Source organism: Rutidosis leptorrhynchoides, chromosome 4 (genome assembly GCF_046630445.1).
Source record: "Rutidosis leptorrhynchoides isolate AG116_Rl617_1_P2 chromosome 4, CSIRO_AGI_Rlap_v1, whole genome shotgun sequence".
NCBI lineage: Eukaryota > Viridiplantae > Streptophyta > Magnoliopsida > Asterales > Asteraceae > Rutidosis > Rutidosis leptorrhynchoides.
In genome coordinates, this window is record NC_092336.1 from 138,126,433 (window position 1) to 138,138,807 (window position 12,375).

At 34.3% G+C, this 12,375-nt stretch overlaps 2 long non-coding RNA genes across 2 annotated transcripts; both read right to left on the reverse strand.

Moving 5' to 3' along the window:
- Positions 1-7,116: 7,116 nt before the first annotated feature.
- Positions 7,117-8,782, reverse strand: LOC139840202 (uncharacterized). The gene is made up of 2 exons (XR_011757273.1): positions 8,270-8,782; positions 7,117-7,765 (listed from the first exon to the last, which is right to left on the reverse strand). It is a non-coding gene; the product is annotated as an uncharacterized lncRNA (long non-coding RNA).
- Positions 8,783-8,789: 7 nt separating this feature from the next.
- On the reverse strand, positions 8,790-10,673 carry LOC139840203 (uncharacterized). Its single transcript, XR_011757274.1, has 3 exons — positions 10,287-10,673; positions 10,075-10,106; positions 8,790-9,645 (listed from the first exon to the last, which is right to left on the reverse strand). It is a non-coding gene; the product is annotated as an uncharacterized lncRNA (long non-coding RNA).
- Between the last annotated feature and the right edge of the window lie 1,702 nt (positions 10,674-12,375).

Below are 12,375 nucleotides of genomic sequence, written 5' to 3' on the forward strand. Positions count from 1 at the left end.
AGTCATTCATGACATATTTCAAAAGACGTTGCATTCGAGTCGTTGAAGTTCATTAGAGATTATTATTAAGTAAATGACAGATTAGGTCATTTATAGTTTGGATATTATGAAAGGGTATGCATACCTGTCAACTTTCAATGTAATGAAAGATTGTTTTATAAAAACGAACGCAATGTTTGTAAAAATGTATCATATAGAGGTCAATACCTCGCGATGTAATCATATGTTATCGTATTCATCCTTATGGATTAGGACGGGTTGTCTCATTTAAGGTCCACCACTATGTACAACATATAAGCTCATGAGTTCCACATGTCTCTAAAACCAATTGGTGATAGAGGGAGGTTCCCATAAGCTTATATATGCACATTTGTTTGTTTCACTTTCCGATGTGGGACACAATGAACGAATTAAATCCAACAGGAACACTGTTTGCATAGATGGTTAGACAATATGAAACGTTTGAATGAAAATCATGGACCTACAGTTAGACTAACTTGGCCTAACATAATGGGTGTTCCGATAAACGGCTGGACGGAAAAGACATTTCACTATATAGTATGTTGGTAGGGTGATCCGATCGAATATGATAATTGTAAGCTAAAAGGCAATCAAATTTTTTTTTCTTCGGCATATTCATGGTTAAATTATGGGGTAACCTCATAAACGAGATTGTCAGGGTTAAAAAGGGATCGCTACTTTTTTAAGTAAAAGTCCATGAAGAAATTGGTGATATCGTTGAAGTTGATTCAGAGGATCCAGATAAAAGCAGATGAAGCGATGATGATATATTAGATTCAATGGATGAAGAAATTGAATTTGATGAAGAAATAGAGTTTCCGTTCATGGAGAAAACTTCGTCTCTGGCAAAAGAATATGAAAGGTCTCATAACATTGAAACGTCTGACAGGTTCTCAAATGTCATGGAAAATCCCAATGATTTTGGAGGCGCAGGCTTTCTGGAGAAGACAAAAGTTAATAATTGTCCTAGAAATATGAAAGATATGGATGAGTCCCTAGGTTATGAGATTAATAATAAAAATAGGCTTTATGTATATGGATCATGGTCAACCTTCCTTGGATCACGGTATAGGCTTTTTAGGTTATAATTAGTTAGTAATTACACAATAATTAAAATTTAATATAATAAAAATTAATTAAATTATTATATATGTTAAAATAATGATTACCTCATAATTACTATGTGAATATAAATATATCAATAAATAAAACTAATATTAAGAATATTAAAAAAGTCAAATACTATTAATAAATAAAATACAATACATTTACTAACACTAAAATAATTAATCATTTAAATCGACAAAATCAGCTTCACGACGGTTAAATCGGATAAATTGTTCAAAGAGCTCCTTATAAACTTCTTTCCATCTAGCTGCAGAAGTGGTAATATAGCGATCATGAAGGTAACCTGTAACCGGAGGCATAGGGTAATATCCTTGTAATTCCAGCGTAACATAATGATTCTCACAATTTACTAGGGCAATTGTAAGAACTCTTATTTCTTGAAACTCTTCTGGACCCTCCAAAACGGGAAAATGGTCGAACTTTCTGACATGCTCAATGAGTGGATGATTACACCAAACCTATTGGCTATCAGTATACCTGCATAGGGCATCATCATCCAGTATTCTGGTGGACAAGGAGACCCAACGTAACATAGAGAAGCTTTCAAGGACTTTATTTCTCTATCAAACATGCTTCCGTAGAATTCGAGTTTATTCAGCAGCTCTTCTTTCATTTCATACCGAATATTCTCATAATATTGTTCATTTCCCATGAGGGAAACGACGAATGCCGGATATCCACAATTTCCATCACCTTCAACATTGTATATATTCTTTATGTACTAGTGAAATAATTTTGGAATACCATTGAACATATAAGAATTATGCATTCTTGGCATTTCATTCTGGTTGAAGATGTACGAACTCAAGAACTCATACGGAACCTCGTTTAAGTCTATCTCTAGTTCCTCATTTAAGTCTATCTCCGGTTCCTCTTTTAATTCAATCTCTGGTTCCTCGTTCAAGTTTATATTGTATGAACTGTGTCTTGCTGGATCCTTAATCGAATCTCGCACAACAAACTTGGGCATGTCTGAACAACTGTATCTACGAGAATCTTGGTGAACATGATCGGCAAGCCTCTTTTGTTGGGTTTTCTTCGTTGGTGGTCGGCCACGTGTATTCTTTTTAACTCGAGGTTCTTGAGTGTCTGTTTTACCTGGATAGATTATATCCTTTAACTTTTTCAACAAACTTTTTTTACAGCTTTTGATTGGTTGTTAAAGTTGTCAGCAAACTGCCAGAGTTAACTCTCACACCTAACATCATCATCTGGTTTAAAAATTGGCGGTGAAATATCCAGCTTCCTCCAAAAAATATCAATCGAACTTAAGGGAATATATTTTTCTGCATTCATATATAAATAATCAATATGTTATTCGAAATTTTATAATGATAGTTTAAAACAATGTATTGACTGGTGAAGAATATACTCACGTGAAGTTATATACGTTAAAATTTCGCAAGCACATGGCAGTCCACAAGAGGTCCGAAGTCGACAATCACATTCATCTTTGTGATCCTTAAATCGTTCACGGTCTTTAAGCATTTTTTTCAAAGCTTTATGCGAAATATTACCGAGCAAATGTGTGAAGCATTGTAGGTTATAGTTATGAATGCGAACACTTATGCTCTTTTCCAAACTTTGTTTGATAGCTGTATCTTGTGACTGCACAATTCTGTCAATACAACATACAAATCTATCTATACTCGAGTTTGAACTCTTCAAATATCTTTTTAATTTAGCGTGCTGACTCTCAACTCTGTTGGTTGTCATATTTCCAAAGTGGAGATGTTGATCAATCCAGACAGATACAAACATTTCCTTGAATTTGTCTAGCCAAGTTTTATTCAAATATTCTAAAATACCTGAACAACCAACAAACTATTGAACAAAAGATCTGGGTTTTCGCTATTTTTTCATTTTTTCTTTTTAAAACAAGTGGCGCTGATGCCGGCGGTAATGTATTTTTTTGTTTAAAATTACCACCTCCAAAATCATATAGTTACGGTGGTGGCTGACGGCAGATCTAGGTTTTCCGAAAATATCACTATTTTTTTATTTGATTGAACAACAGATCTGGGTTTATCCGTAAATATCACTATTTTTGTGTTTTAAACAAGTGGTTGTGGCTGACGGCGGTGGCCGTCGGTGGCTGCAGGTCGCCGACGACGGCGGTTTGATGGTGTTGGGGGTGTTTGATGGTGTTTGTTGCTACTGTTGGTGGCGTTTGATAATTAAAAGTAACAATTGCTATATAAAAATTATTTAGTTTGTTTACACACCTTGATTAAGAATTAGATTAAGAGTTTTGTTAAGTTTGATTTTTCACTTGCATTTTATAAGAGTATTAAGTCAATTAAATGAGTTTAACTGTTTTTTGAAAAATGCTTCTTGAAAATGTGATTTACATCTTTCAAAATATTGACTTATAAAAAAAAATAATAAAAAAAAAATAAAAACTGAAAAAGGTTGCTTTTTTTTCGGCGAAAAACAGAAAGTATTATAAAAAAGAAGCCATTCATCAAAAGAATGAAGGCTTCAACAAACGTACAAAGGCAAAGTAAATCGGCTAACAATAATAAAACTAACAACATGAGCTTCCTAAGCCGATCCACAAAGCAAGCGGGACTAAAATCCCTTACAAACAGTTGAGGAACGTGACAATAAATGAAAGTAAAAGCACATACGTGACACCTTGATCTTGATGTTGAGAACCTTGACCCAAACATTAACTCACATTTAATATCTTAGATGAAGAAAAGGGAGCTTCCAAATTCCAAAATATGTTGAATAGAAATTGTTGACATGTTGATTATAACCCATTCAATTTCAACAGGAGGATGCTCAAGGGTGACAGAGAATAGAGATCAAAGAAATTAGAGTGCTTATTCTTCAAAGAAACACGCGTTAACATCCCATGTGTCTAAGATTTGTGTCCTTGTACGCTTTGACAAACCAAATGCTCCCATAAAGCATTCAATGAAGGATCCTGATATTTAATTACCATGAATCATAAATGGATAAAAATTTAACTTGCAAATGACTAACCATTGTACACGTCAAATGACCTCTTGCAAACGAATAACCATTGAACCCGCCAAACGACCTTTATTAGTGTATGAGTCCCCGTTGATTGTGAACAATTACCATTTTTTTCTTAACAATGTAGCAATCCAAAAACGGTTGGTCCATTGGTTCAATAAGGTGAAGCAATCGTCGCGCCATATTGAAAGAAGACCACCAGATCGTCCTTGTGAACTAACTTGAACGTGTTCAAAAATTTGATTTTTCCATATAGAATTCAAAATTGTCTGCGAGACTTTTTTAACCATTGTTTCTTGTATTGCTAAAAATTGGACTTGAAAATGATTGACCATAACACCCGCCATTTGACCTTTAATTATGTTACCGAGGCCTCGGGTGTTCCATGAGGCTAACCTCATGCTTTTGACAATTTCTTTGGCAACTCCTCCGCCGCCAACTTATCCATTACATTCCCGAATTTTAATAGCTCATCTTGAAAAGACCCTTTATAGTTGTTTTGTTTCACATCAGAATCACCACTAAAGACAGTAGCCGAACCGTTTACATGTTCAAGGTTTTTACTGCATCTAATTTCACTAACAGTGTCAAAAAGGGGAGAATTGACTTGTGCTTTTGAACCTGCTGTTGCATGATTATGAACAAGAGATTTTGTTTTGGACTCTTTTGTGTTCACTTCTTTATTTAATTTAATAGATTCACCCCTTTTTCTAATATCCCCACAAGCTTTATTGCAACTTTTGTCACCACAGACATCTTGAATTTGAGGAGAAACTGGTGGTTTTTGTTTGTTAATTGGGCTAGTTTGACTAATTTGAAAGTTGGATGGTGATGTTTTTTTGCCATGGGCAGCTTTTCGGTCAACAGAGGGCAGAGGTGGGAATTGTGATTCATCTAAGTCAACCTTTTCATTTTGAGTTAAAGAAACCTGACCCATTTTAATACCATTGCACTCTTTGTCAACATTGTCTATATTAGGTAAAGGGAATAATATATTTTTGACCTTACTGCAAATGGAGACTTCCTCTTCCAATGTCATGTTCCCCTTTTTTGGTGAAAGAAAAAGAGCATCATTTGTATGTTTCCATCTTTGGGAGAGAGAGGAGATTGGAACAATTCCTTAGTACCCAATGTATCCACTTCAGATTCTTCAACGGTTGCATTCACCAATTGTTCACCACTCACCGGAGAAGTGTCTTTTTCCGGCGACTCAGATCGTTCATTTACCATATTTTCGATTTGAACATTGGAAGCAGGCAAAGGGCTCATTATCCCTCGAATGAGAAGATTATGTTCGTCAATAGAGACATCGGATACGTCTTGAACACTAGCAGTTTCTTGAACTTCTTGAACCCACACATTACACCAACTTGATGGACTAAGATAAACCTTAACATACTGTTGAATAGGAGCTGGGTCAATGATTTCAGCCATTACAAATAATGACTCAGCAACCTTCAGTTGGGATGATTTCGGGTCAACGTGAATCACTTGACCTCCCACTTCTCCTACAATGAGATTTAATGAATCAATGGAAGAGCACTCAAATGGACACCCCTTAACCTCTAATCGAGCAAATCTAGAAAATTTAAGAGCACGTTGTTCCATTGGTTGCACTTTTAGGAACTCTAGTTCGCTTAAAGTAGGACCTGAATTCAATCTTTTGAAGCTATCGTTATCTCTACATTCAACAATATATCCATATTTTCCCCAAGTTGAAATAGAATTGACGGTTATGTCACGACTTCTTAACCAATTGAACAGTTTATCTGCACGAATGGGCTCTCTGTCAATGACCAAAGCCGCGTTTTTCATCCTCTCTTGAGTATCTCGTTCTACAGTAAGTATTACCTTCGGTTTCACCCTACCGGAATTAATCGAAGTTGAGTTTTTCCTGTATTCTTCACCTATCAAGTCGGATCTGGCATATCCGACGGAAATCAGTTTACCGGTGAACAATGCTCTGTTCATATTCCTTATGGCTTTAGAAGCTGATTCAATGCTAACGAACTTAATGAAAACGAAGGGTCTACCTTGTTTCCAACCGAATCCTTTAATCGGACCAAACTCTTTAAAAACGTTGTTAATGATGGCTAAAGACGTTGATTTTGAAATTCCTCCGATAAAGATAGTTGATTTTCTGGTGAAAGAGGTTTGATGCAAACGATTACTCGATGTGAGATAATTTTGATTTTTTAGCGGTTGTTGAAAGGAACTTGTTTTGATTGGAATGGAATTGGGGTAGGTAGGTTTAAAAGGGTGATTGAAATTGAAATTCATGATGAAAAAGAGATGGAATATGTTTGGCGATCGGAAGAGTCGCCGGAAATTTGGTTTAGGTGCTGAAAAGATAAATATAGTTGTCATAAAATAAAAGTGGACATGAAACCGAGGCCTATAATGTAGATTTAGACTTTGACTTGTTTGGACATCTTTGGTCCAAAAGACTCAACCATAAAAATATGGGAGGTGATCCGTACACCACTTTATTTTTGCCATACACCACCAAAATAATTATTTGGACATTTTTACCCTTTCTTTTATTCACCACCAACTCTCCTTAACTTCTCAAAGGAAGGGTAAAAATGTCCAAATAATTGTTTTAGTGGTGTATGGCAAAAATAAGATGGTGTACGGATCAACTCCCTAAAAATATTGGAACGGAAAAGGCAGCCGATGGGCCCAATATAGAAAGAAACCTTAAAAACTATCAGTTATATATCACAATAATTTTTATTTTTTTTTACTTTTATTTATTTAATTTAAATAATAATTATTCTTTTGTTGGTAACAAATTTGGCAAAATTGTAGTCATTAATTTGGGTACCCTCATTTCGTTTTTAACTTTTAAATAAAAACGAATCCTTAGAAAGGCATTGCATTAGTAGTGGACGAAATTGCTTGATTTGTATTCTAACATAGTGCGACTTACAATATCATATATTATGAACGTCAAAAGAGTCATGCCATGTGATAATAATATATATAAATACTAGATTTAAGAGCCCGTGCGTTGCACGGGAACTCTTAATCAAACTAAATTGAAGTAACTGTATGATGAAGACAAAACATGATAGAATAAAAAGGAGTTATATAAATGATTTGAGTATTTGAGTATATCGAATCAGTAAATGAAAAATGATGTTGGAAGACGAGAATACAAAAAAATAAAATTTTGGATTCATTTTTGAACTTGGCATGTACCGGGAAATCGACCATGGCACTTGGGAAATGCCATTTTTAGCATACAAGCTCCTCTCGTTATTCCACAATCAAGCAAATAACTGACGTCTTCGGTACAGCCTTGTCCAGTTAGTCGGTCTCAAATTACACATAACCTTGTTGTCCAATGATGCTAATATAGCACTTAAAGATTTAGCTTTGACCTGCAAGTAATCCCACGAAGAAAAAAAAAACTCTGTTAATCACCATAGTTGACTGGACTTTTCTGAACTTAAGTTCTTAGCATACTGATCATCATGAGTTAACTGTATTGTGTAATCATTAAGTAAGCCCGTTAAAATTGTTGAATGTCTTTCTCAGTGTAGTAGCGTGTAATATGGCACATACAAACCAAATGAACATTAATTTGGATATGATCACTCGGTGCCTCGGGGTGACCACCCTTGAACTGCAAGGAAAAGAAATTTAACATAAATTTAATTAGCCTAAAAAGGAAATGATACATGAAAGTATGAAACACGATCCCCTGTTCTCTAATAGATGAAAGAGATGCAGAGGTTTCAATTTTGACCCATTTACGTAAAATTGGGTAAGACATTTGGATGTGTTTTATTTAAAAGGGATCAAACGGGTCAACCATACAATCTCTTATATCATTCATTATTCCAGTGCAAGTCTGGACACCATATCATTTTTAAGAGAATCTATCCAACTCAGTAAGTCTATACCAAGTCATTTATAAATCAATCTTTTGGATTCACACCATTTGACCTCAATGACACATATGAAGCCTTTCACATTCAACCAAACTTTTCATTTAAGCCGTTAATGTTAAGAGCAACCCACATCAACCCACTTATAACTCTCCCATAAAAAAGTTAAAAAAGAAGGTACACGTTAGTAAACAGAATCATCTGTAAACATTAACTGGAAAACTAAGAAATTTATATACCTCGTATAAATCCCTTGACATAAAAGGGTAGCTTGATGTAAGATTATCAATCAGTAGTAGAATGAAGGCTTTATTCATTGATTCGCAGATGAAGTTCATCCTGAAAATTCTTACATTTTCAAGCATCTAACTATTTAACTAATATAAAATAAGTGTATACCTTGACTCTCATATCACTCGTCCAATTACACCACATTTCCAATTCCATGATAGTCACCATCTTCCAGGTCAATTTGTATGACAAACAACATATAACTATGCTTCTTCAACGGTAGTAGCCCTATTTGTGTATACATCAGTGTTCTAAAAATGGTGCAACATATCTTGATTAGAAATTAATCAGTAGCAAACTTTACTATAAAACACATTCTAAATGAAGAATAATAAATGCATATAATGAGCCAGTGCAATCATCAGGTGAAATAGCATATTATCAATTAGTTAACTTATGTTATTAATATATTAAAATCCATCATTAGTATAACAATGACCCTAGTTAAAATGCCTGCACACTATACAAATCGATAACGCAAACCTGTATACAAATCGGTATTCTTGTGAATTGATTCCATCGACTACGATTCGTTATCTTGATGATTGTTAAGAAGCTGAAAACGAACATAACCGTCTCAAACAATCCTGGAATCGGTTAATCGTGAAGAAAAAACCACCTTCTCCACAAACGAAAATCCTTAATCGCAGAACACGAACGGTTAAGGTTAAGGGGATAGCAAGCAGAGGCAGCGATGGCAGTGGGTGAAATAACGATGATTAACATTACTCGGCGGGTGAAATAGCGATGGCAGAGGCGAATGGACTTCAGCCGAAGACCCCTTTTGACGCTTTCTACTTGCCATGACACTAATATACTGCTACTACTAACATTACTCATCAAATCAACGTAACAACAGTCTCAGTATTACAAAACAATAGTAAATAGCATACAGGTTTGACTGAACATACTAAAAAGAAGGAAAACAAACAGCACATATTGGTTTAAGATGGCTTCCAAAGTATTTGAGTTGTTTCACATTATCAGAATATTTTATTGGACCCATCTGAGAATATAAATGTCCCAAATCAACACCACTAAACAAAAGAGTCAAAATTTCCACCTCTAAAAATAGCAAAAGGGGCCTGACCTTCCCAGTTTAGCCTGGTTAAATTTGTTGAGACAACCAAAACGTTTAGACGAATATATAAGAAAAATAAAGTTACTTGTAAAGCACTGCATATTACTGTTTTGAATGGGGCAAAAATATTTACAATTATCATACAAGTAGATCAGTCAAGCAGAACTTACATCATCCCAGATTGTAAGTAGATCTTCTGTCATTTTTCAGTTTATCCCTCTCAACAACAATGATGGATTCCACCTGGTCCAAGCAAAACCCATTTATGAACAATACATTGAATGCAATGGCAGTGGATTACACCAGATGCTCACGCTCACATAAAGCTGAAGAAAAATGACTCATTTTGCAGAGTTGGCGAAGAGAATAAATAAAACGAAGACATCATACATCTCGAGCTTTTTTGTTACAAAATGTAAAGCAACACATACATCCTTTAGGTCACTCAGTAGCAAACGAAAAGGGTAGATATGTCAAAACTCCAAATTGAAATATAAATGCAAAGAGTTCATGCATATTAAAGAGTACCTCACCACTCACCAGCCTAAGTTAGGGTTAATTGATTAAAAAAATAAATGTATTAGGGTTAATTGATTAAAAAAATCAATGTATTAGGGTTAATTGATAAAAAAAAAAAATTCAAATTAACCAAAAGATTGAATTATCACATACCTTGAAGATGGGAAGAAACTCTGAGCAGTAACCTGGATAAATATGCAATATTGTATCAATTGAAATTTGTAATAATCATCAATCAAGTATCATTATCTTGAAATTAAATCTCAAGATTAATCATTAACCAAATATCAAAACGAAATTAGGGTTAATTGACAATTGACAACAAAATTATATTCAAAATAAGTTTAAATTCATCTGTATCATACATATATCGATGGATAAGATACTCCGTCAATATGAAAGGATCGAAGATAACATTCCATCAGGCGGAGACTAATAAACACGAATCCGTTGGATCTGCTTCGAAAAAATTGATTCGGGCGGAGGATAATAAATATTGATTCAATTCAGTTTGGGTTTGCAGGAGATGGATCGAGGTATTGGTTTGCAGGAGATAATCGGAGAGCAGAGAGAAGAGAGATTGGGGTTTTCTACAGCGTTTATTGTGATTGTGAATTTAAGTTGCCAACGTGGATATTAGGTAGTGTAATTAGTGTTAATTGTGATTAAATATGAGATTAACACGTAAGCAAAACTGATTAAGGAGTGTTTAAGGATTGACATATAGGATTCTTTTTCACGATTTATACAATGTTATAGATTATAGATATAGATTATAGAAGATAGATAGATATAGATAAATAAACTAACTACGCAAAGAACCATGCGCATTTTAAAAATGACTTTCAAATTTTCAATCTCTTCTCTTTTATCTATTAAAAGAGGAAATTATTTTTCCTCATTAAAATATGTAACTCCTTTGTAATCATAGGATCAACACAAAAAGTTAATCCTAACCACCCTTTTTCAACATTAGCTAACAAATAGAAGTGATTAGCTAATCACCATGTAAAATCCCTAAATTACCCCCTTATTAAAGCCTTGGTACAACAAAAGAAATTAACACCCTTTCTCTTTTTCTCAGATCTGATCATCATGAAACTAAACCCTAACTTCTTTCACGCTCAAACTATTGATCTAAGAAAATACCTTTGGCTCTCAAAATTTGCAAGAACTATCGCCATTAACACACCTTAAAACCGCATAATCAATTACCGATCTTCCTAAACAGGTATGAGCCATTAATATCTCACTGCAAAATCGATGGTATTAACAACGATATTACGATTCTATAGACGGTTAATTCCTTCTATGTTTTTTTTAATGAAAGGATAATAAAGAGGACATCAACTGATATCCATATTGCCGAACCAACCCTTCGTGAAGGTCCTATCTTCTACCCTCCATTAGTAGATTCATCCTTTCAGTTATAAGTTACATATATTTAGTTATAATTATTATTTAGTGTAGAAGTCGAGAACTGCAGGCATGGGTTTAAGTGTATGAATAACATATTTTTGAATTGAATGGTTTATGGAATAGGTTGAACAGTACACTAAGAACTGCAGGCATGGGTTCATTGTATCATGTCAGAAAGATTACTCGATGACGTTATGGAACGACTTAAGGCACTACCCCTAAACAGCTACAAGTCTTTAGATGAAAAAAAAAAAAAACAGCAACAAGAAAACAATCACATTTATGCTATCAGCAACAGGAAAACAATCCACAACGAGTTTATATGCCAACTAGGTGTAAGGCCTCCAAGTAGAAAATGGTATTTTTTTTAATTGTGGGTTGGCTATATTTATATATGTTTTTCACCATTTTGTTGTAAATCATAAATGTGATTAGTTTGATTACACAATTTCCTTACAACAACAGATAAGCCAATTTAGTGGGCAATATGTGTTACATATACACTATGGGTGACTATCTATGTGTCCCTGTTAGAATTGACTCCTCTAAGTTTTTATTGTAGCCCACCAAATATGCATACATAATGCAAATGGATCCATTTTTATGTGAATAATGGACTGAAATATTACTACGTTTGGGTTTGACATGCTCCAAGCATGATTCATGAGGATAAAAGGGTTTCAATTAGAAAGTATCAGTTCTAAAGATAGTGAATCTATGGTTAGCAATACTTAAATTTGTTATTGGTTCAGAGGTACCTTAATCACTTAACTATGGTTTGGAGCATGTCAACTTATTAAAATTTTGTTAGAATTTTAACACAACTCATAATTTTATTCAGTGAAATGTTGAGATACTAGCCTTTAAGAGCCCGTGCGTTGCACGGCGACTCTTAATCATAAAACTTGAAACGTAAAATGTTATATCAATTAACTGTATGATAAAGATAGTATCGAAACGGTATTTATATAAAAGCCTTACAAAGGATGGTTACGAAAGTAAACAAAAGCATATAAGTTAACTACAGTTCATTGG